The following is a 12,356-nucleotide window of genomic DNA, read 5'->3' as shown; positions in this document are numbered from 1 at the left end:
CAACCTCAGGGAGGCATTTCCTGACCACTCCATCCTCCCGTGGGCTCTCCCGTGGCTCCCTGCTGTGTCACTGGTTCACTTCCTTCACTGCCCGCCCCCCCCCCCCCCGTCACCATGGTGTATTCCTCCCTACATAATTACTTTACGATCTGATTGCGGACCTTTAATATACGCTTCCGTGATGGCAGGAACTTAGCCTGTCCTGGTCAATGATAAATTACCAGTAACTAGCACTGAGCAAACACTCCACAGACTGTGTTGGATAAACGAAGTAATGACATTTTCTCACTACCTCTCACCCCTCTTGGCATTGTATTCCATGTACATCAGCGAGGAAAATGAATATTTGTGTCATGTATAGTTTCTTCCCCATAACATGGCTAATGACCAAAAACATGTATCACTTTGTATTTTTAAAGAAAGATACAAAGTGATTTTTTCTTTTTTCTTTTTTTAAAGATTTTATTTATTTATTTGACAGTGCGAGATCACAAGTAGGCAGAGAGGCAGGCAGAGAATGAGGGGGAAGCAGGGTCCCCGCAGAGCAGAGAGCCTGATGTGGGACTCAAACCCAGAACCCGGAGATCATGACCTGAGCCGAAGGCAGAGGCTTAACCTACTGAGCCTCCCAGGTGCCCCAAAACAATTTTTTAAAAGATTTTATTTATTTGACAGCGCGAGATCACAAGTAGGTAGAGAGGCAGGCAGAGAGAGAGAAGGGGAAGCAGGCTCCCCACTGAGCAGAGAGCCCAATGTGGGGGGCTCGATCCCAGGACCCTGGGATCAGGACCTGAGCCAAAGGCAGAGGCTTAACCCACTTAGCCACCCAGGTGCCCCCCAAATTAATTTTTTTTAAAGCATTTAAAAGACCCTCTAAAATCAGAAACAAGGAAAGAAAGAAGGAAGGGAACAAAAATAAGGGCAGAATGGGGCAATGTTTTGCTCAGGGAGCACGTATTGCTATCTTTACTGCAAACATTTTGGATAATTTGTAAGTGGTAAGCAAAGGTTTTGTGAAACTATGTTAGTCTGTTACATGTGACGAGCAAACCATCAATCATTCCAACAGCGTGGTGTTCTTACTCACACTTAACTCAATAAAGGTTGGTTTTTCTTTCTATTAAAGTCTAAATATTTTATACATGCCCACTATGTGACTTGGCATACACCCTGCAAATTCACAAAAACCCTGGATGTGTAATTTACGACTAAAAATAACCAAAGGTTATTTCACACTTATAGAAAGACACAATACTCGTTTGGAACTTTCTACTTTACACCACTTTAACTCTGAGTAATAGCTCTCTGGTAAATACGATTATGAACATCCAGCTTTGGAGATCATGTAAACATAAAAGATTAGGAAATGAATGAAATCATTTTGCAAGGATGCATTTTCCCTTGGTTTATTAGAGCACATTATACAATGTAGTACACTTCTCATAAAGTTTTACACTTTCAAAATAAAATTGTGACTCCTAGAGTCAATTTAATATTCACCTATCAATTTTGAGGCCACCATCACCTTAAAGATGAAACTCTGTCCTCTGTACAGAACAGAAACTACCCAGAATTCCGAACACATGATGTTCATATTAGATCCATGCAAGCGTGTACGCTTTCAAGAGTACGTAATCACTTTCCATAAAGTAATCCAAAATTCACTTAAAATGATCTTTCAACTGGTTGAAGAACATTTATATAATCAGAGTCATTTAAAAGTGAAGATGAAATGAAAAAAAAATTTTTTTTAAGCTGTTAGGGCTCATTCCTTCAATTCCTCATTTCCTGCTACCTCTCCTGACCCCCTGTCCACCCCCTACTTCCCTGGGTGGTCAAAGACTTCCAGAACTTCCACATCATCAATAATTTGTTTCCTCATGCATACCATTATATATTACATGCCTTTATGCAGTCTCCATGCAGAGTAAAAAACGATAGAGGTAAACACACAAAATGACAAGAGTAACGAGCATTTACAATGCAAAGGCACTTTACTTTCTATCAGGGGGCTTTCAGCACAGAGATACTCTGACATCAGATGAGAGGAACGCTCAATTACATTTCGACACTGGTTTGCAGCAGCCCTATCTCTCTTCTCCATCGTATCTCATACCCCAGTGATTCTTCAAATCCTAGAAACCATGCGTGGGACTCAGGAAGCTACAGGACACATCCCATACAGATTTCCTCTTTTCTGCTGACGTCTGGAACCAAGTTAGGATGGGGTAGAGGTGCAGCACTGGAGGACAGAGGCCATGTGCCTCATCGTGGAATTCAGTTTTTTGTTTGGCTTTGGTTTTGCTTGGAACTGGATCTCTCCCAAGGTGCGCTAACACCATCTGGAAGACCTCAAGGGACCAAACTTGCCATGAAACCATTTGAGGAATTTCAACAGTTTTAAAGACAGGGCAGTCCGCACAAACGGTAGCCCTTAAAAATGAGACAAGCCTGGAAGCAACGGGCAGTTCCCCAATAAATACTTAATATACTCAAACACTGTTTGTAACATTGGCTTCCAAAAAACCAAAAAGATGAGTCATATCAAATTACAACTCACTTTATGGCCTCTGTGATCACTCTTCACCTCTGGAGTCAATGCTCAAGTACAGAAAATTTTAGGGAGATGCTAATAAAACATCTATTTATAGTTAACTTGAATCACTTTCCTGTTGCCAGGTCAGGACTGAAATTACGTGTGGCTGCATACGTTATTGGACAAATCTGCTGGATTTATATATGATATTTTTTGTTTGTTCAGGGCTATAAAGAAAAGATATAACTTGTATAGTCATCTGAAATGTTCATTTCCATAAAGTTTCATCAGGCAAAGGGCCCTTTATCACTCTCATTTAAAAATTAACCAGTTAGGGGCACCTGGGTGGCTCAGTGGGTTAAGGCCTCTGCCTTCGGCTCAGGTCATGATCCCAGGGGCCTGGGATCGAGCCCCACATTGGGCTCTCTGCTCAGTGGGTAGCCTGCTTCCTCCTCTCTCCGCCTGCCTCTCTGCCTACTTGTGATTTGTCTGTCAAATAAATAAATAAAATCTTAAAAAAAAAAAAAGAAACTACCTTCAACTCATTCTTTAAACTTTACCTTTAAAAAAAAAAATTAACCAGTTAATACTGTTTAAGATACAAATGAAGTCCTAAGATATTCCTCTTACAAGTCCAATATCAGCAGTTTTGGTAAAACATTTGTAATTAAGAAAATTTGTTACATAGAATTATTATGTTCCTCCTAAAAATATAAATGTGGTTAATGTGAGGAATGCCATTTACATAGCCATTACCAAAAAATACTGATTTATATACTATATCCAAACTTTTTCTGAGTCTGAAAAAAATAATTTTAACTGTATTTATAGCACATGAAAAATAAAATATGTTCTTGAAAGTATTTGAATTATTGATATAAAAACCATAAAAATCAGATATTTGAATCATTAATATAAAATACTATGAAAAAATAGTACTTAAAAGTATTATTTACCTTTCTTAGTTAAAATGAAACCTAAAACTTCTAATTTATGGCTTAAAAGAGAGTATCTGTGGTAGTTAAATAATTTAATTTATCACTACATTTTTAATAATAACAATGCATTATCAACCCTACTGAATAAAAAGTCAATTTCACTGATAAGTTTTAATATAAATAATGCAAAGATCGTATAAACTGCAGTAGATTTTGAGATTAACAGCAAAGCACACAATTACCCATGACTCAAATAAGGAACAATTTGCAAAAATTGTAATACATTTGAAAATGGCTACATACCCAGAAATAATACATGGCAGATTTTATCATTATTACTTTCGTTAAAAATGTGATACTTCCTAAATCTCATGACCTACAAAATTTTAACAAACATTCTCATCTGTAGGTATGCAATCAGATAAAATGAATCCTATTCAAAGAGCACATACTATCAGCTAGCAACTTTCTTTCATTCTCTCTCTAAGCATGAAAAATCACCATGTAGAAAAAATAAGGTAAAATGTTATCACTATTTTAACAGCTGGGACAAGGGAAGACAAAGCAAGTAAACCAAGCCTTTAAGCTTCTACAGAAAGGGTTCACTCCATCACTATGAGAAGCAGCAGGTAAAGATTAAAAGCATTAACTCTTAAACCACAGGGTCTGGGCTCAAGTTCCAGCTCCCCACCTCTGTGACCCTAAACCAGTTACTTAATCTCTTTGTGCCTCAGTTTCCTGTACAGTAGATGAGGAAAATAGTACCTATTTCAAGGGTTGATGTAAAGACTAAATATATTAATCTATGTAGGGTACTTCGAATAGTACGTGGCTCATTCACATTATCGTTTATTTTCTACTCTAAGTCAGGTGTGCTGCTGGAAATAAATTGCCAACAGGACAAACATGGACCCTGAGCTCATGGAGTTCTTAACAGGTGTACTGATGGACACACCGACCATCTTTTCACATTGCTATGTGTTTCTACGTATATGTCGCTGAGGTGTATGGGCTGTTACTGAGTACAGCACATGGCATACTGCTCCTTCTGTTATCGGAAGTTCCACCTCTGATTTTTACAAACAATGGTCTGATCCCCTCCGTGACAACTGGAGCTAAGTGGCCTAAGTGGCCGTAATGTCAAAGAAACTGAGCTGCTGATCCCTTAGGCTTATTAAACTGTATTCACCTACAAACTAACCTCAAGCAGCTGGCTTCCAACTGCCCTTCAATATGGCATAAAGCATTGGTATTAAATAAGGGCTCTGAAAATTTTTAACTGCTATACATATAAACACACACTCTATACAGTCCAAATGTACTATTTATTCCTATCATCTCCTATTTCTACTGCAAAGACATATTTCTAATGCTGCATGGAGACCACCACAATGCTAGTATCCCACTTGAAAATGTCATCACCAGATAAAGCAAGTAAACAACGCTGTGTTTTGGGAATCCATATATGACACATATTAATGAGTCCTGCTTTAAAAGACTGAATATGAAATCACGGTGATGTACTCATTCATAAAGAAAAAAGTTACCTAAAGAAGAAACAGGCACCTTCTTTTCCCTGCCTGTGTTCCTAAAATAATATAAGAATTTGGATGATATTCTTATTGTCAATGAAAACTTGGAAGCATATGACATGTAAAGCTGAAACAAATTTAAAAATATTGAATTTAGAGATGAATCTAAAATCCTACTGTGAGTCATATCTTGAAGATCTGCATAAGTATCTTCTTCCTTGGATCCTTTTTATTTTAATAAAATGACCTCTTTTAAGTACACGGTAGTATGTTACAAAGAAGGCATCCTATGGGAGAAGACCATAAAAATAGATCATATTCCTGTGCGATACCTACTTGTGGTTTCTGAAAGGAGCTGACATGAATGTATACTTCTCAAATAATGTGACTCTCTCAGAAGCAACGCTACCCTCCCACATAAAAGATAATGGCCTGTGTGTAGATATTTTTATAGGTTAGCAATGAAAATCATGCTGAAATTACAAAAAATTAAGAAAGGCTATCATCCTAACTGACAATGTAGTGAAGATTCTTTTTCTGCAATGTCAAAATTTAACCATATTACTATTTCAACAATAATATTTGCAGGATTAGACTCAGTATATTTTAAAAACTGTAGTTGGTCGTGGTCTCTTCACATTGTAGTCTCTCCATGTTGTTGGGAAAAAAAAAAAAAACAAAATCACTGTGTATTACTCTGTTCATAAGAATACATACTAAATCTGCAATGTGGATTCAGGCATATTAAGGATTGAGTTCACTTTGTCATTATTTTGAAAGAAGTCATAAAACCAAAAGCATTATTTTAACAAAAAATGTGTATATAAAGTAAAACAATAATAATCCTCCCAGACCCAGTTTTCAGTGAGGGCTTCTAGTTCAGGACATCCACAAGAAAACCAATTTATATTATTTTTGGTAAGATATAAATATATTTCTGCTAGTTCATGTGCCATAGTTCATAAAATTCAGTGTAAAATGTGTAAAATGATAAAACTGTAAAAAACGTGTAAAATTTGATAAAATTTACAATTGGTGGCTTTTGTTTTTTGGTCAAAAATAACAACAGTAATGTGTAAACTTAATTTACATTGCATTTTAAAAGTATTTCATTAAGATATAGTATCTGCATTTACTAAAATGTTGTGAATTGTGCAAGACAAATTTGCTTCTTTGTTGTATTGGGTCTTTTGCTCATCAAAATAACCATGAAGGGGAGAGAATAAACACCAAGGCAGATATCACTTCTTTAATTCTGATATAGAGCAAAAAATCAGAGTTATCTTAAAAATAAGTTATACTTTAAAACAGAATAAACTATCATTTAAAAAATACCCACCATAAGTACAAAGTTGAAGATTTACCCAGTGTAATGAATCTTTAGCACAAAAATCTGTTTATAAAGATCAAAGAAAACTAATCTAAGGAATATTTACTATATAAGAATTTAGGAAAAGTCAAGGTAAAGGAGAAGAGATACTTAAGTGTCTTTTTTACTGTTAAAAAGTAAAAGATGAAGGAAAATTTAAGTTTATATCAGGATTTTTTTGTCTCCTTGTTTATTGTTACATTTAAAACTTCAGAAAACCTTAGCCTCCTCTAAACATATTTTTTTCAGTCTCTATTTTAAACTACATTTAAATCTGGGTTTAGAAAATCTTAGCCTCTCTTTGAATTATTTTTCGGGGTTTGTTTATAAATACTCCATTACTCACTTTGACAAAACAAAATTTCTTGACTCAAAAGCCCCAGGAAGGGGCGCCTGGGTGGCTCAGTGGGTTAAGTCCTCTGCCTTCGGCTCAGGTCATGCATGGTCTCAGGGTCTTGGAATCAAGCCCCATCGGGGCTCTCTGCTCTGCAGGGAGCCTGCTTCCCTCTCCCTCTCTCTGCCTGCTTCTCTGCCTACTTGTGATCTCTTCAAATAAATAAATAAATAAAATCTTTAAAAAAAAAATGCCCCAGGAAATAGAGAATTCTTAAAGGTGATTATATTAAAACAAACAAAACTACTCTTCAAAAAGACTAATATTTAAAGAAAGAAAAGAAAATTGTGTTTCCTTCAAAATCAATAAAATGATAGTATATACCTCATAGTCACTCCTTGAATACTCAATTTCCTCCTCTCCGAAATAATTACCTGAAAAGATGTCAGCTGACATCTAACATATTAAGAAAACCATACTTGAGTCATTGTGCAAGAATTCATTTTGCATCTGGAAATCCACTACACAAATCCAGAGTTTAAAAAAAAAAAAAAAAGCCTACAAAAATTGTACCAAGTATTTAAGTGTCTGGTTTTTCCAAAATGTATAAGAAAAAGAAAATTGACACAACTGTTATGGTTGATTTGTATGTTTTCAAAGATAAAATTTCTGAACACAATTAGAACCCAAGTTTTTAACTTTTCACCTGTGCTAATACAGCTTTTTAGATTATAAATATGTAAGTGTATATATATTTAAAATCTAATATATATATATATATGTACACATGCATTAAAACAACTTTGTTACTTAAGGGCTTCAAATAAACTCAAAACCTGTATTTCAAGATGCTTTCTTCCCACTTTAGCAGAAAGGAAATGATTTTGAAAAATACCATTAGGACGCTGGCCTGCTTGTATTTCCAGGAAATTCTGGCAAACAATTAACTACACCAACAGCTTCTTCTAGCTTCCACTGTGAACAGCTTTACTCCGAGACTGAAATCTGTGATGTGCTGTCACATTAGTGAATACTCTACATTCTGCCTAAGATTTTATTTTTGAATTATTACTGGTTATTGTTTTATTTCTAGTACCAATTTCACAAAGAAGCTTAGCATGATGAAAATAAGTGAATCTTCTACACAGCTTAGAGGGAATAAAAATGTGATGGTTTGAAAACCAGCTTAAAAATTCTGCAGGAATAGAAAGAATATTTCTCAAAATGGAATAACTGCTGATAAGATTTTTGAAAATATATGGAAATACTTCCCAGTGCTATCAATCATATCTAAAAAAGAATGTGATGTAGACTCTGTTTAAAAAAATCCAAAAAAAATCACTATACCTTGCCTTTATCTTCTCTCTTTTTTTTTTAAACATTTTATTTATTTGACAGACAGAGATCACAAGTAGGCAGAGAGGCAGGCAGAGAGAGAGAGAGAGAGGAGGAAGCAGGCTCCCCGCAGAGCAAAGAGCCCGATATGGGACTCGATCCCAGGACCCTGAGATCATGACCCGAGCGGAAGGCAGCGGCTTGACTCACTGAGCCACCCAGGCGCCCCTATCTTCTCTCTTTATATTTATTTTCTAAATGTACAGGCAAATATCAGGGGAAAAGCTTTTTTATAATTCTGCCCATTTATTTATCCTCAAAGAATTAATATCAACAACACCATAAGACAGTTTCTTATGTACTGGAAATCCTAAATCAATATGTTGGTATTTCCATCGGAAGAAAATGATACCTTATTTAGAGATCAAAATTGTTTACTTCTAATTTTGGAGTTAGGTAGAATTCTCCATGGAATGGAAAATGACAAAAAGCAATTTATCAGTAGACACATAAAGTAAACCTATTTCTTTCAAGCATGGACTCCTGTGTTTATTTATAAAAAATGAGAGTACAGTAAAAATAATATTTTCAACACTACAAATGAAGATTACTACCTCAATTTCTGAAGAAATGCCTCCCTCAATGCTTTCTCCAAACATTCAAATCCCAGCTTAATAAAAACAAATGGCATTCCTCATTTCTTCAAAATTGCACATTCGATATCATAAGCCTTGCTTTTTTTAACAAGACACTAACACTTTCAAATTTAGTAATTAAGTATTCATAAGCCTGAGTTTAGGCGGTAGTGTTCTGGGGATGATGGGCTGACTATGATAAATATATTTATAACTTTCAAACTAATGAATTTAAAGACATAAAAATAAAACAAATAAGAAGGTAAGCTAAAATAATAGAAAATCCCTGAAAGTGGTCTTTGTTACTCCATCACAAGACTAAATAAATGATAAGTACGTGTAGTACCACTGGAAAATTTTAGTATTTCTATCACTCAGCAATTCTACCCACTTCTGAGTTAGAAAACCGCAACAGTCAAAATTATAAAGTTTTACATTTTCCAGCTAAAAATGTATACTTTCATGTCTAACAAATTAAACCAGACACTTACTATATGAAGTTATTAAAGAATATGGGTAAGTGATGAACCTTTTACTTTCTAACTTCACTTTCCAATAAAATTGGAAGATATTTTAGAAGACAAATATTCCTTCAAGTAAAATATGCTAGTAAATAAAATGTGGCAAATTAGACTCTAACCAATAAAATTTAGTCAACAACCATCAACCACGAAGGTTTCCTATTCCTTCAATAAGCCCAAACATTAATAAAACAAAGAATATTTTAAATCATAAATTTCTAGAAATTCTACATGATTAAATAACATTTGGTGTAGAATCATAACAAATTTAATATCACTAACAAAAAAGGGGAGATTTTAAATTACAATATATGAAGGTATATAGGTAAGCTTTACTCAGGTTTGTGTATTTTCTTTCCGATTAGACATCTAGAGAAAATTTTCAGGGTTGAGAGTCTTGAACAACGGTAGAAAAAATATTTTTTAAAATTTCTACAATGACGTTTATGAACATCAATTTTTTTACTGCCCTCTAGTGGCGAAGAGTCAAGTCACTGTATGGTCAAAGCTACGATTAGCAAGACACATGACAGGGGCTATAGAAAGATCTTGACAAACAGAACAGTAAAATTTTACAACATATATCATACTTTTTTCCCAGAGATTAATTATTAAGTAAAAGAAAACTCTATGTATGAAAGTCAAATTCTATTTGCTAAAAAAATTATAAGAATTTCATGAGTAGCAGCATGAATAAAGTCACAACATTGTACATCAACCATTAAATATAGTGAGCTGGTCAAAAAATGAAAAAAAAATCAGTCAATTTTTCATAAGATTACAGGATACTTGCCCAATTCTTTAATTTTACTGGACTGGCTATTTTTAGACCTTAGAGGAGACCCTACAAAAGTTAATTTCAATGTTCTCTAACATGTTAAATTCTAAACAAATTAAAAGTGTGAAGAAAATTCCACAAAACCAAGTCAACTACATTAATATCCAGCTCTGTGCATGAAAGACATTTTACGAAGTAGATTTTAGGCAACAGTTATACCATGTATAAAATTTACAATTGGAAGGATATACAAGTATATATAAAGTATATTAACTTTTGTTTCTTACCAAATTGGCTCTCTTCAGGTATTTTTCAGAGCATCTGCATAATTTTATTTCTTTGCTTTATTTTTCAATATTCATTTTCCATAATGAGAAATAATGGTATTTTCAGGATACAAATAAAACAATTGATTATTAAAATAGTTACTGAAAAATAAAGTATTAGATGAACTGTGATCTTCTGTATCTCAGATATAAAATCTGCCAAATAGTTTTCCTGTATCAAAAAAAAAAAAGCATAATCTTGGAAATGTATGTAATTTATTCACATGACTTGTCTTGGAGGGAAATTGTAGAATTCAAGAGAGAAATAACCCAAAAGAAAGAACAAAAACCTCTAAACCTTGACAGAAAAGCTACGGTAGGATGGATACCAAAGGCAAGAAGAAGAGGCCCTGTGCTTATCCCTTCTTCTCAGTATCTCACCTTCAGGAGCCCTATGATCATGGGAAATAAACTGTGTCATGTGCTTTTTGATGTATTTTGTGTATTTTGATGTATTTTGATGATTTTTTGTGTATTTATTTGTTTTTACACAATGTAAACAATGCCTGCAAACCATGGCCACCAGGCCCTTCTTTCTAGGAATTTCAATAAGTGTTTAAGTCCGGTTATGTCAAAATGTGGAAGAAAAGTGTCTTCACACTTTCTTCTGGGCCCAAACGTGAAAACCATCAGGAGGTCCGCGAGGCTTTTTCTACATGGGAGGTGACACAATCTTTAATAGCTCTCTAGTCTTTTCAAAGGTTCAAGTGTAAAGTGCTTAAAGATTTTTATCAAATGGAAAATTCTGAATGAAAAAGAACATTTTAAAAGCACTGCCTTAAGCAACTCTAGCCATAAATACAGCAGGCAAGGACACAAATTAAAAAAAAAAAAAAAGAATATTAACCATGGCACAATCCTTGAAATTAATATTTAAAGTAAAAAAAAAAATCCTACAAAAGTATCTGTCTCATTCCCATTCCACTATAGACAGCAGCTGTCCTCTGGTGTGGGAGAACCTTCTGGACAGTCTGACACTGACCTATTCTAATTGAGTTCCAATACATGTTCAGAAATGGAGCAAGACTGCTTTCGAAACCTAGTTTCTTCTTCAGAAGCAAGTTTTCTAAGACGTCTCCCAGAATTGAGAAATTAGGAAAATAGATCTCTATAGCTATAATTTAATCACAATTTATCTTTGAGAAGAAAGAGTAGATCGAAATCAGTAGCCAGTCAGATCTAGACGGCAGAGAGGGACTAGTGACGAGCAACGAGCAACGAGTAGCTGAAAAGACAGAGAAGCATCCAGGACAATTTTGCTCTCTCTTTAAATTATTTTTCCAAAATTTCTGTAATTTCAACCCTACGTTCACTTTCTAAGACTCGGTATATATCAAATTTTAAAAAGCTTTAAGAGTAATGAAGAAGGGGCACCTGGGTGGCTCAGTGGGGTAAGCCTCTGTCTTAGGCTCAGGTCATGATCCCGGGTCCTGGGATCGAGCCCCGCATCGGGCTCTCTGCTCAGCAGGGAGCCTGCTTCCCTCTCACTCTCACTTCCCTCTTGCTGCCTACTTGTGATCTCTGCCTGTCAAATAAATAAAATCTTAAAAAAAAAAAAATGAAGAAAAATGAATACTCACACTATCATGTAAGTAGGTTGACTGAGCTAACACTCACTGTTATCTTATAATCAGAAACATAAAAAAGTATAATAAACATAATAAGGGTTACTAATATCTTTGCCACCAAATCTTATGCTAATTAAACATGTAAGCTGCTAAATGTGATATTTGCAGAAATGTGGCTTTAGAAATGGTATCCATCTGAAACAGCTTAAACTTTCAGAAGACATTGTAACCTTTCTGAAGATCTGAGCAGGTGTCAAAGCCACTGTCAGTAAGGACTTAGGGGGAGCCAACTGGAAAGCTGATACTTTCCAGCTTCTCCTATCAGCTGTATGCTCTAGTAACATTTAAAACATCTGATGTTCCAGACTACACACTCTGTCCTGGGAAGTGTGGTTCAGCTTCACTGTCAGACCCAAAAGTTCACTTCTACAGTTGACACGGGGTTACTTAAGGAAAGGAGCACATTCCAAGTATTAAATCAGCA

General features: G+C 35.0%; 1 protein-coding gene across 9 annotated transcripts in view; it reads right to left on the bottom strand.

Annotated features, from left to right (window-relative positions):
- Nucleotides 1–12,356, bottom strand: part of TENM3 (teneurin transmembrane protein 3) — a 436,872-nt gene that overhangs the window by 295,414 nt on the left and 129,102 nt on the right. The window lies entirely within an intron of this gene.

The sequence above is a fragment of the Mustela putorius genome, unplaced genomic scaffold, assembly GCF_011764305.1.
Source record: "Mustela putorius furo isolate JIRA1106 unplaced genomic scaffold, ASM1176430v1.1 tig00003932_pilon_pilon_pilon:0A:0A, whole genome shotgun sequence".
NCBI classification, from domain to species: Eukaryota; Metazoa; Chordata; class Mammalia; order Carnivora; family Mustelidae; genus Mustela; species Mustela putorius.
The sequence above is the reverse complement of the archived record's forward strand: the minus strand, read 5'-3'. Positions and strand labels throughout refer to the sequence as shown.